The sequence below is a fragment of the Lygodium microphyllum genome, chromosome 18, assembly GCF_053477565.2.
Source record: "Lygodium microphyllum isolate KBCC chromosome 18, Lygodium_microphyllum_v1.1.10, whole genome shotgun sequence".
NCBI classification, from domain to species: Eukaryota; Viridiplantae; Streptophyta; class Polypodiopsida; order Schizaeales; family Lygodiaceae; genus Lygodium; species Lygodium microphyllum.
The window spans coordinates 66,478,538-66,489,130 of NC_141152.1; positions in this window are offsets into that span (position 1 = coordinate 66,478,538).

Sequence of the window (10,593 nt, forward strand, 5' to 3'; positions counted from 1 at the left end):
ATAGTTCTTCTCTATTTTTTGTCCATCAAGAAAATTATTCAATAAGTTTCGATATATAATTATCCCAAGTTTTTTTTTAATACTAATTTTAAACAAGCTCACCTTCTTACCACCAATTTGAAAGTTAAAGCTCTCAATATTTACAATTTCCATTAATAAAATATGTTCTCACAAATTTAGTAGGCTCCAACAATCATTATGATGACTAACTCAAGTGTTCCACCTAGTATATAAATTTGAATATCAAAGGCTTGTCCCATGTCTTTGATGGACTCCAAGAAAATCCATTGGCTTTCCTTTTTCATCCATCATTGATAAATAAATGAATTTTCTCTGATGGACTCCAAGAAAACCCATTGGCTTTCCTTTTTCATCCATCGTTGATAAATAGAAGCATATGAGAGTGAAGAAGCAGGAATATGAACGAACGGGAGAGGAACTGGAGCGTAACGGAAAACTTTCATGTATCGTCCCTTCCCTCACACTGTTACTACATGCAACCTAGTTCCCTCCTCCCTTTTCCCTATCCTTGGCTAGCACAATAACCAAGGAGAAGGGAGGAGAGGGAGAATCTCATACTCTCTCCTACAAGGGAGGGGTTCATTCGCCTCAAGTCAACATCACGGAGCCGACAACTGCAACTTGCCCAACACATTTCCCTCAATTTGGGACGGTACCAGCTTCAGTCATGATAGCAACCAAAGCATCGTTCCATCATGAATCGATGAGGCTGGCTGAATCTCTTAAAGGTTCATTTAACCCTCTATTTAACTATGTGTATCAAAACTCTAATCTCCATACTAACATTTGGCAGAACGCGATTCCCCTAAATGGAGAGCCATGGAGAGAACCTGCAAATGGGGGGAGACCAAGGGAAGTACATTCGGGAGGCTCTCAATCTATTGGATTGGCTCCTAAAGCCTCCTTAGGTTCACCGCAACTCAATAAAGACACTCAAACCGATAGAAATGCAAGGGCTCATAGAAGTAAGTGCCACAATGAACAAGGAGGCTGACATTGCCATAGTCATCACAAGAGAAAGAATTTGTTATTCTAGTAGCATTGAACATAGCTAGCTTGAATTATGGAATTCAGAGTTTGAGAAAATAGCCCTTGTCTGTCTCTATCATGGCCCTAGGCCTCCCACATAAATAATGAGGAACTGGTTAAAATCTAATTGAGAGTCACTAGGTGTAGGAGCTTTCGCTCAACCGCCAAGACCCACGGACCGCTTATTGCTTCAAGCGTTCCAAGCGAGCTCTAATGGCTATCTCTCACCTAGCCGACGCGCCGTCGATCCTACGAGTGTAGTGAGCTTACCTTAGTGCCGATATGAGTTGCCTCCCCTCTCCCACACACCGGTAGCTCCACGATCCTAGATGCTAGCTCAAGCCTCCTCCACCTCCAAGCTCCATCCTCCATAGCCGTGCGTGCGAGTAGAGAGAAGGGAAGAGAAGAAGAGAAGGGGAGATGGTGAAGAGCTTCACCCTCTTGATCCCTCACTCTCACACACACTCACTCCCTCACACTCTCACACTCCCTCTCTCAAGAGCACACACAAGCAAGAAGGTGAGAAGAAGAGAAGAAGAAGAAGACTCCTTTTGCCACACACCAAAGAATGATCTCTTATTCACTTTTTGAACTTTATATATACAAACCCTAAAATCCCATGGGCACCCATCCCTTTTTTACATGAGCGACCATTGTGGCAAGGTCCTTTTTCCGCTTTCCTCTTTTAACCTTGTGCCTCTAGCCTACACCCATCTAATATTTTACAATTGGCACAGGAGGGAGCCTGGCGCTCTTTTACAAGAATTTTTTGAGTTTTTTGAGGTGCCTTTTCTTTTAAGGTTGTGCTTTTTGCCCCAGTTCATCTTTAGAGGCCGCCTGCATGTCTTTGCTCTTTTTCCATCTTCCTTTTGCTTTTTCCTCCATTTTTCACCATCTTGACTTGGGGTTAACATTACCCCCCTCCTAGACAGGTGCCAATCCTATGGCACTTTGGCGTGGGTGTAAGGGTGAGGGCCACATGTAGACTCAGGTGCTTATGGAAGCTCAAGAATGATATTCATCGGAGTAGCTCACTGGATCGCATGGGTGGACGAGGGCCTCCAAAGTCGGTGATCGGGCGTTTTTGGTATACCTGAAGAAGAAGGTGCGGTGCTCTACCTAAGGGGAGTGATGTCCTCAGCGTGTTGGTGCAATGTGCTCGTGCTAGTGGAATGGGGAAGTGGGTCTAACCACAGGCAAGCCCGGGTGATGTCCCACACTTGAGGACCCCATTTGCGCCATGGGGGTGTGGTGCCAGTGGCTTAGGGTGACAGGTCTAACCGTAGGTGAGTGTTACCTCCCTCGGTGTGTCATGTCGTTGATGTGCCCTAAGCGTGATGTGGGGGATCAAAAAGGGCTAGGGGGTTAGGGGCGGAGCAAACCGACCAAGGTCACTGGACACGCCTAACTTAAGGACCCCTAGGTGTAGTGATCGTGCATTTTTTTTTTTATGATACATTTGGGGATAGTATTACATCAGGAGCAGGATAGCCAAGTCTAGTTCTCGTTGTCGGAATGAGGGAGGGAGGGTGGGCGGATGGATTTGCATAAAAATTGGTGGCTCTGCATGTACCCTTTCAGGTTCATGTGGACATGGAGAGAGGTGGTGGATAGGAAGGGGTGATTGCACCTAGTGAATTGGCTGTTGCTCATATCCTCTAGGAGAGCTAGGCAAAATGAAGGTAGTAGGCTAGCCCTCATCATTAAGCGGGTCATAGCGCAACTATCAATAGCATTATGATCAAAAAGAGGGGAGGCAAGCCATTTTCTTGCAGTGCCAGATCTTGCTTAAGTAGGAGTTTAAGGAGCCTAAGGTAATTACAGGTGGTTATGAATGCGAGATCTGGACAGGAGGAGAACTCAGCGAGGAAGCACGTCATGGAGGCGGGCAGGCTTTCTAGATCAAAAAGTAGAGCGTCCTCAAAGGAAGTGGTGTTGGCATTGTAGATGACGGGGAAGTCATGCCTTCCATGGAGGGTGGCGACAAAATCCACTCCTACCCTACGGGGATATGCCATAAACGTGGTTTCGTTCTGCTCGTAGGGTAGGGTGTTACAAAATGCCACCTAGGCGAGCATGTTGGTATCACATATTCGCCTCCTCCAAAGGGGTTGGCAGTCGTATCCCCTTACCATGTGTGGCACTTCGTATATTTTGTCTTGCCAAAATTCGGCCTCCTCCGTGCCCCACAAAGTGGGGGTCCTTGCCCTGTCCTCCAGCCATCTTTGGCCTAGTCGGTGCCAACCGCGATCACCTCCTCCATCACTTTGATCGGCAAGACCCTTCTCAGGCTATCCGGCATAAGGAAACTGAAAGAGAAAGGGTCCTTTTCCATTTCTTTCCGTTCCCAGACCACTAGTTCTGCGTGGAATTGCATTGGGAGGTCTTCGGGTCATGGTGGGAGGGGTGCGGATGGCCGCACGGCTGGCTTGGCCTGCAGCCTTTTTTTGGCTTCTTCCACCAGCTTTTTCCTTCTCTCCTTGAGGGTGGCCTATCTATCCAGGGGTAGATCGGGTTGTTGCTAATCCTGTTCATGCAGCGAGGGGGGCTACGGGATTACATCTTCTATGAATCTATTCATGTCGATTTCAAGTTCGACTTCCTCCCCCTCCCGATTTTCTTATAGTGCTATTTCTTCAAAGTCGAGGGCATCTGCCTCGTGGGGGGTTAGGCCGGCCAGTAGTAGATACTTTCACTGCTCCTCTAGGCCCAGCCTTACCTCCACAGGTTGGGGTAGCATCTACAACCCCGCATGCAGGGCTCTGCGTGCGATGCTTAATTTCTTCTTCACCACCTCCAACAGCTCCTTTCCCTCTGGTTGAGTTGTATCCAGTAGTATATTGAGGAAGGCCTATTGTTGGGCAGTGAAGGCTGACTGGGCGGCATCGGCTTTGCTTTCTGCCAAGATTTTTTCCTTCTCCACCAAGGTGAGGCACCGCACTAGTGCCTTCCTGTGCCTTGTTCTACGTAGCCCATTCCTCAGCCCTTTTGCTCATTCCTTCCCCTGCTTTTGAGTTAGGGTTACAAGCTTCTGCTCCTGGGCCCTGAGCTCTTTGCTCATGTTGTCTTGTTCTTTCTTCCCGAGGCGTAGCTGATTAGTCATACACTCAATCTCATTTCGTTGTTGCTTCCTCTCTTGGCTCCTCTCCTCTTCTTTGGCGCTCAGCTCCTCCATCATCTACTCAATGGTGGTGGTCTTTGACTCCAGTTCCTTATATTGCATCAGGAGGAGCTTGTACTCCCGTTGCATCTGCACAAGTTCCTGATTCTCGTCCTCCAGCCTGCTTGTAGCTTTCTTCCCTGTTTTCTTTGGCTTTCAACTCTTGCTTGAGTTCGAATATTTGGCATTGTTGCATGGCAATGATGTGGGTTTTTTCCAGTTGGAAAGCCGCCATTGACTCTTTTCTGTCACCAACTCAGCCACCACCATCCTTTTTTCCTCCTTCGCTCTCTCCTATTGGGAGAGCAGCTCAACGACGTATTTATCGTAACTGGCTAGTGGCATCATTGTTGTGTGGGTGGGGTGGCTGAGGCCTCCATATGCGAACGCTTTTGGTCTTGCCTCGATTTAGCATCTACAGCTGGACTTTTTGGTCCCATGGTCATAGTTTCCGTGCTTTTCCCTTGGGCCATTTCCTTGCTGATGAACTATTGCATCCAGGCCACTAGGTTAGACACTTCCAAGCTGGTGGGGATGCTAGGGGTGGGCGTAGCGGGTTCAGCAGGGGGTGCCATAAGGGTGGGGATAGGATGCAGGGGTGCTTTGCCTTTTCCTTCTGGAACTGCGGGGGGGGTGGGTTCTGGTGCCTACATGCTAGAGCTAGGCCTCTCTTCCCTTGGCTGATTCCAGGCTTCTGGGTCATCCGCCCTGCACTGCTGTTCGATGGACCGGCGTGTAGCTTTAGCCAAGTCCTCCTCCTCTTTTCTTCTTAACTCCTCTTCCTCCTCCGCGACTCTTCTTTTCCTTTCCTCCTCAGTCTTTTTGCATTCTTCCTCTAGTTTTTCTTTTTCCTCTTGCTCTTCTTTTCTTCTCCTTTCAGCCTCTTGCTTGGACACCTTTTTAACCTACTTGACTTGCTCCGTTGTTTCTTCTTCTTCCTGCTTCCTCTTCCTTTCTCTCTCCTCTGCCTCCCTGAGGGATTGTCATTTCGCTTTCTCCAAGTCTTCCCTCTCCTTTCTACGACCTTCATCCTGTTTCTTTTTCTTTTGCGTTGCTTTTTCCTTAATCTTCTTAACCTGCTTTTTGCTCTTCTGCTCTTCCCCTTCTTCATCGATCTTCGTCCTATCAATGGACCTCTTCTGGTGTTGATGGGGAGGTGATCGGTCCGGTGTTTTCCCTCCCCCTCTTCTGCTTCCTTCACGGCCTCCTAGATAAGCACTATTAAGATGCCCCCGTATGCGATGAACGAGGCTTTGGAGGAGGCCCTTTTTCTTTCTGCGGCCTTCGACATCGGGGATTCTCCTCCTGCTGGCATGCTTCCTAAGGCTAGCGCTCGGGCTGCCTGGTTGATAATCTTGTACACATAGCCGTTCCAGTCGACTTCGTGTAGGGTATGGACGGCTTCATTTTCCTGTATTGGTACATTGATCTGGTGCATCAACGCATTGTAGCACTGGTTGGAAAAGAGCGCATGTATGAGCTTCGCCTGTAGCTTGGTCTCTGCATTGGGGATGTCCTGGATACTGATGCCATCGTTTGTCAGCACGTCCTCCTTTCTCATCCCCAGCATGGCGTATATGTCCCTCTTTTGCTTCTTTTCCAACTTTGGTTCCATTCCCAATGCCTTCTCCACCAAGGCCGAGGTTAGACAAACCAATACTTGTTTAGCATTCTGTCCTCTTCCCACTGTGACAATGCCGCATTCACTGTCGGGGTTGTAGAACCTAAGAAATTCCACACAGCTCGTGTGCTCAGGTTCTTGTGCAAAACTTTCTAGGTACTTCTTGAGATTGCAGCTTTCCACAACACTCCTCGTCTCCTCTTCCTTGGCCACTAATTCTTCCAAATTGTGAATAGTTTGGAATTTCAATTGATTATAGACGCGGCTCTCCAGGTTGATGATGTACCGCGTTCTCTCCTCCTCCGTGAAGGGGAGTCAGTGGGCTCGGTCCTGCTATGATATTTTTTGTCCCTATCATAAACCGTAATTTTCATTAGTGCTTGCGACATAATAATCGCTGAAAAAGAAAAAACTCTATGCTTTTGAATGAATTCATTAAGGTCTAGTGCAAATTCCCTTTTCAGACTTTGACTTTTTGCCTTTTAATTCAAAGTTTTCATGCCCTTTTCCTACCCCATCTATTTTTCACAATGTATGTCTAAGTACTTCCCTGACTTTGATTTGATTTACTGCTTCTGATCTGATTCACCTTACTTCTGATCTGATTCACCTTACCCCCTTCCCTTCCAGTTTGAGAAGAATCCTCCCTAGGATTGAGGGTTAGAAGGTGAAGGGCTTTCGGCATGGAGGTGTAGGGGCTACTTGCGAAGGAGCCAAGTATAGAAATTGGGGTTGTATTCCAAATGGGCTTCGCGGTCCAGGTTGGAGGGTTTAATCCCCACTTGGGTGATGTATGTGAGAACGTCAGTTAGGAAGTCGCCCGAGTTGACTTGGCTAGCAATGTGTAACTCCTCTTCAATCAACAAGCGGTCGAGGTAGGGGTGTCCTTTGATGTGTTCTTCTATAGGACGGCCCCGTAACGTGGTAAACACTCGATATGATGTCGGCACGATGTACGTGGGGTCGTACTCTGCTGTTTTGATAGTGCGTCATTGCTCAACGTTGGTCATTACTCGGCATCCTTCAACTTGCCATTGCAGCCTAAGAGCGTACCAATGCCTTAAGAACTGGGATTTCATCTCAGCAAGTTTTGACAGCTCTGCCACTTCTTGGTCAATGATGGCAGAGGTGGTTCGCTGATCATACGACATGAAGAGGCATTGTTTGATTGCTTGCTCTTTTGAGATCTCACCGCTGAGCAACTTAGGAGCAGAGGTAGTGGCTGTTGCAAATGCAAATTCAAACGTTTCCCAAGAACAAGGCATCGTTTGAACTTCAGCTGCAAAGGATTCATCCAATAGGCCTTAGTCGAGGTGATTGTAGCTTAGAGCTAGCGACACAAAAGTAGCATCCAGACGCTTAATGCAATCCACCACGTCATCCCTTGTTTCCTCAGCTAAATCAGCTGCTAGTGAGAGAAAGGATTTCCTCTCGTAAGAGGGCCTAAGTCTTGCGGGTGGTTGGGGTTTGGTAGGACTTGAGCCTTTGGCAACAGAAAGTTGCAGTGGTGAGTGTGATTGAGCTTGCGATTGGGTCGCTGGGACAAAGGCTAGGTTAGTAGCGGCCTCGAATGATGGCCTGTTGCTTTCAGGATGGATTTGGAAAGTCAGATCATTTCCTACTTGTGATTATGCTTGAGCTGGCAGTTGTTGCTTGGTTCGACAGGCTTGGGCGATTCGCGTAGGTTCGCACGTGGATGAACTTGATGGTTGTGGGTCGGGGAAGCTCTGCGGCTTGTGGTTTTGAGGTCCTACAGTTTTTGGGATGGTCAAGCTTGAGGTTGGCGTACAAGTGGTGCCTCTGGCCGTGTGGACCTTAGGTATCCATAGCCAATCATTGCCCTCATAGTAGCCTTGTACGTGCAAGAGAGCCTTGGGGACCCATCTTTGACTGATTACACGTCTATTCCTGTAACTGCGTTTGGGCCTTCTAGGTTTAGAGTTTCTGGTCTTATGAGGGTAGGAGCATCGACTCCTAGGCAGTTGTTGCGGTTGTTTAGGCACCCATTGAAGGCAAGGCTGTGGGGCCTTAGCTTTGGCTAGTATGGGTTGTGGTCAATGAGACTCGGGGAGTGGCGGCCGCACACTACCCCCTCCTTAGAATTGCCTACAGGTGTTTCTATCGGTGGCTTGGTGGCCCATGATGAGGTTGCACAGCCCTTGCTGAAAGCCGTAACAATGTGAACGTTACCTATTGCTAGGTGGATGTGCTGCGGCGTGTAGTCGACATTGCAGTGGGTCTGCTTTTTGAAGGTGCACCCCAGCAGTGACTCTGTGCCTGCATTTTTAGCATTTGGTAACACGTAAAAAATCATTGGAACGGTCTCAGACTCGATAGAAACGGCTGCCTTACACTTGCCGAGTAGTGCATAGGAATGAGCCCCATATGGGCTTAATTTTGCAGTGGTGGGTTGAAGTTGTGGTTGGCCAAGTTGAGTCCAATGATCGTAGGTCAGGACGTTGAAGTCTGCTCCCTCGTCGATCAAGGCGGTGAAAGCACATGTTTGTTTTACCGTGACTGTGATACGAAGGTATGCGGGTTCCATGGCTTCCTCATCCTCGTCGTCGATTTCAGTGATTGTGGCTACTCGTACCTTGACAGGCGGTTCTAACATCGGTGGCTCGTGCAAGGGATGAATAGGAGGGTAGTACTTCTTGACACAACTGCCATTGAAGAAGCCTATTCCTTCACCATTTAGGGTCTCGAGTTTGACATTGCCTGTTTGGCTGATCGCACAAACTTTGAAGGGTCCAAGACCTCTAAATTTCATCTTTTGCTTGTGCCCTTTAACCGAGTAGAGGAGCACTAAGTCACCCTATTCGAACTCGCGCTGCTTAACGTGCTGGTCAAACCAGCTCTTGCGTCGGGCTTTCTCACAGATCAATGCATGGGTGGCTAGAAGACGAGTCTCCGAGAGGCGTTCGAGCTCAACCAAGCATTGCGTCCATGTCTCCTTCCCGTCCCATCATTCATGAAGCGCTATTCTCATGCTAGGAACGAAGAACTCTAATGGTAGAATTGCTTTTTTTCCATATATCAGCGTGAAGGGGGTTGCCGTTTTATAAGCTATTTGGTAAGCCCACAAAGCTGCCATCAACTTGTTGTCCCAGTTACTACGTGAAGCAGAGACAACCTTGGTTAGGACATTGACAAGGATCTTATTCGTTGATTCGGCCTGGCCGTTTGCCTGAGGGTAGTATGGCGAGGATTTGCAATGGATGATGAGGAAGGTGGACAGGAGATGCACGATCACTTCATTGATGAAGTGCGTGCCTTGGTCACTGACCAGTTCGATGGGGCAACCAAATCGTGAGATTACTTGCTCCCATAAGAACTTAGCCATCGTTCTAGTGTTGTTTTTTATTGTGGCTTGCGCTTCTGCCCATTTAGTGAGGTAATCTGTGGCCACAATGATGTACTTAGCCTGCGAATACTATGCTGCAGGACTGATGGGCCCAATGAAATCAATTCCCCATTTTTCGAAGGGTTGTCGAGTAATAACTAGGTTAATTCCATTTGGTCTTTGCGAATTGGGACCTTCCTCCGCTGGCACTCATCACAGTGCTTGACGAATCGTGCTGCGTTGCGGAAAAGTGTGGGCCACCACAATTGAGGCTGCAACACTTTTCGTGATGTCGTGTCTCCGCTAAAGTGCCCTCCAGCAATGCAGCCGTGCGCTTCTGAGAGCACATCGTGCATCTTATATTCGCACACGCATCTGCGCAACAATCCATCTTGCCCCAATCTATAGAGTTGGCCTGTAATCAGCTGATAGGGCTGGATCTTAAGGATTAATCGTCTAAGCTGGGCTTTTTCTATTGGTCGATCAAGCAATCCGTGCTCAAGAACTTGGACTATGTCATCTGCCCAATACAGCGTTAGATTAGCCTTAAATAGGTCTCTCTTGCAAACTCTAAAAGCAGAAGAAGCCATCGAGCTATGCGTCCTGTAGCACAAGGTTTGTTTACTAGATAAAGCAAGGCTTGATGGTCCACAAAGAAGGTGAAGGGCGTGGCCAAAAGGTAATGCCGGAATTTCTTTACTACGAATACCATGGCTAATCCCTCTCTTTCTGTCGTCGAGTAATTCATTTCCGTCTCAGTGAGTTCTCTGCTAGCAAAGCTCACTGGATAGTCTAAATTGTGTTTGCCAGGCTAGCATAACATTGCCTCCACGGAAAACTTAGAAGCATCGATATGCACATGGAAGGTGATGGTCCAATCTCGGGCTCGGAGGATTGGTGATGTGGTTAGAGCCTTCTTCAACTCTTCGTATGCCCGTTGGCATGCTTCAGTCCATTCGAAGACAATAGGCAGCTTGTACAATGGTCTGGCGATCAACGCATAATTGAGCACAAACCGCCGATAGTACCCAGTATGGCCTAGGAAGCATTGAACTCCTTTGTAGTTGCTCGGGGGTGGAAGGTCAACAATGACCCTGACCTTCGAGAAGTCAGTGGTGGCAATGCCGTTCTTCAACACCACGTGCCCTAGAATGCATCCATGCTTCACCCAAAACTGGCACTTTAAGGGGTTCAAGGAGAGACGGTATAAACGACACCGCTTAAAGACTGCTCGGAGTTTATCTAAGTGTTCGATCTAGGTTGAGTGGACACAGAGGTCATCGACAAAGACTTCTAACTCCTTGCGAAGCATGTCCTTAAAGATGGTGCATATGAGGCATTGGAAAGTAGCAGGGGCATTAGTCAACCCGAAGGGCATGACTATGTAAGCAAAGATGCCCCGCTCAGTGACGAAGGCAA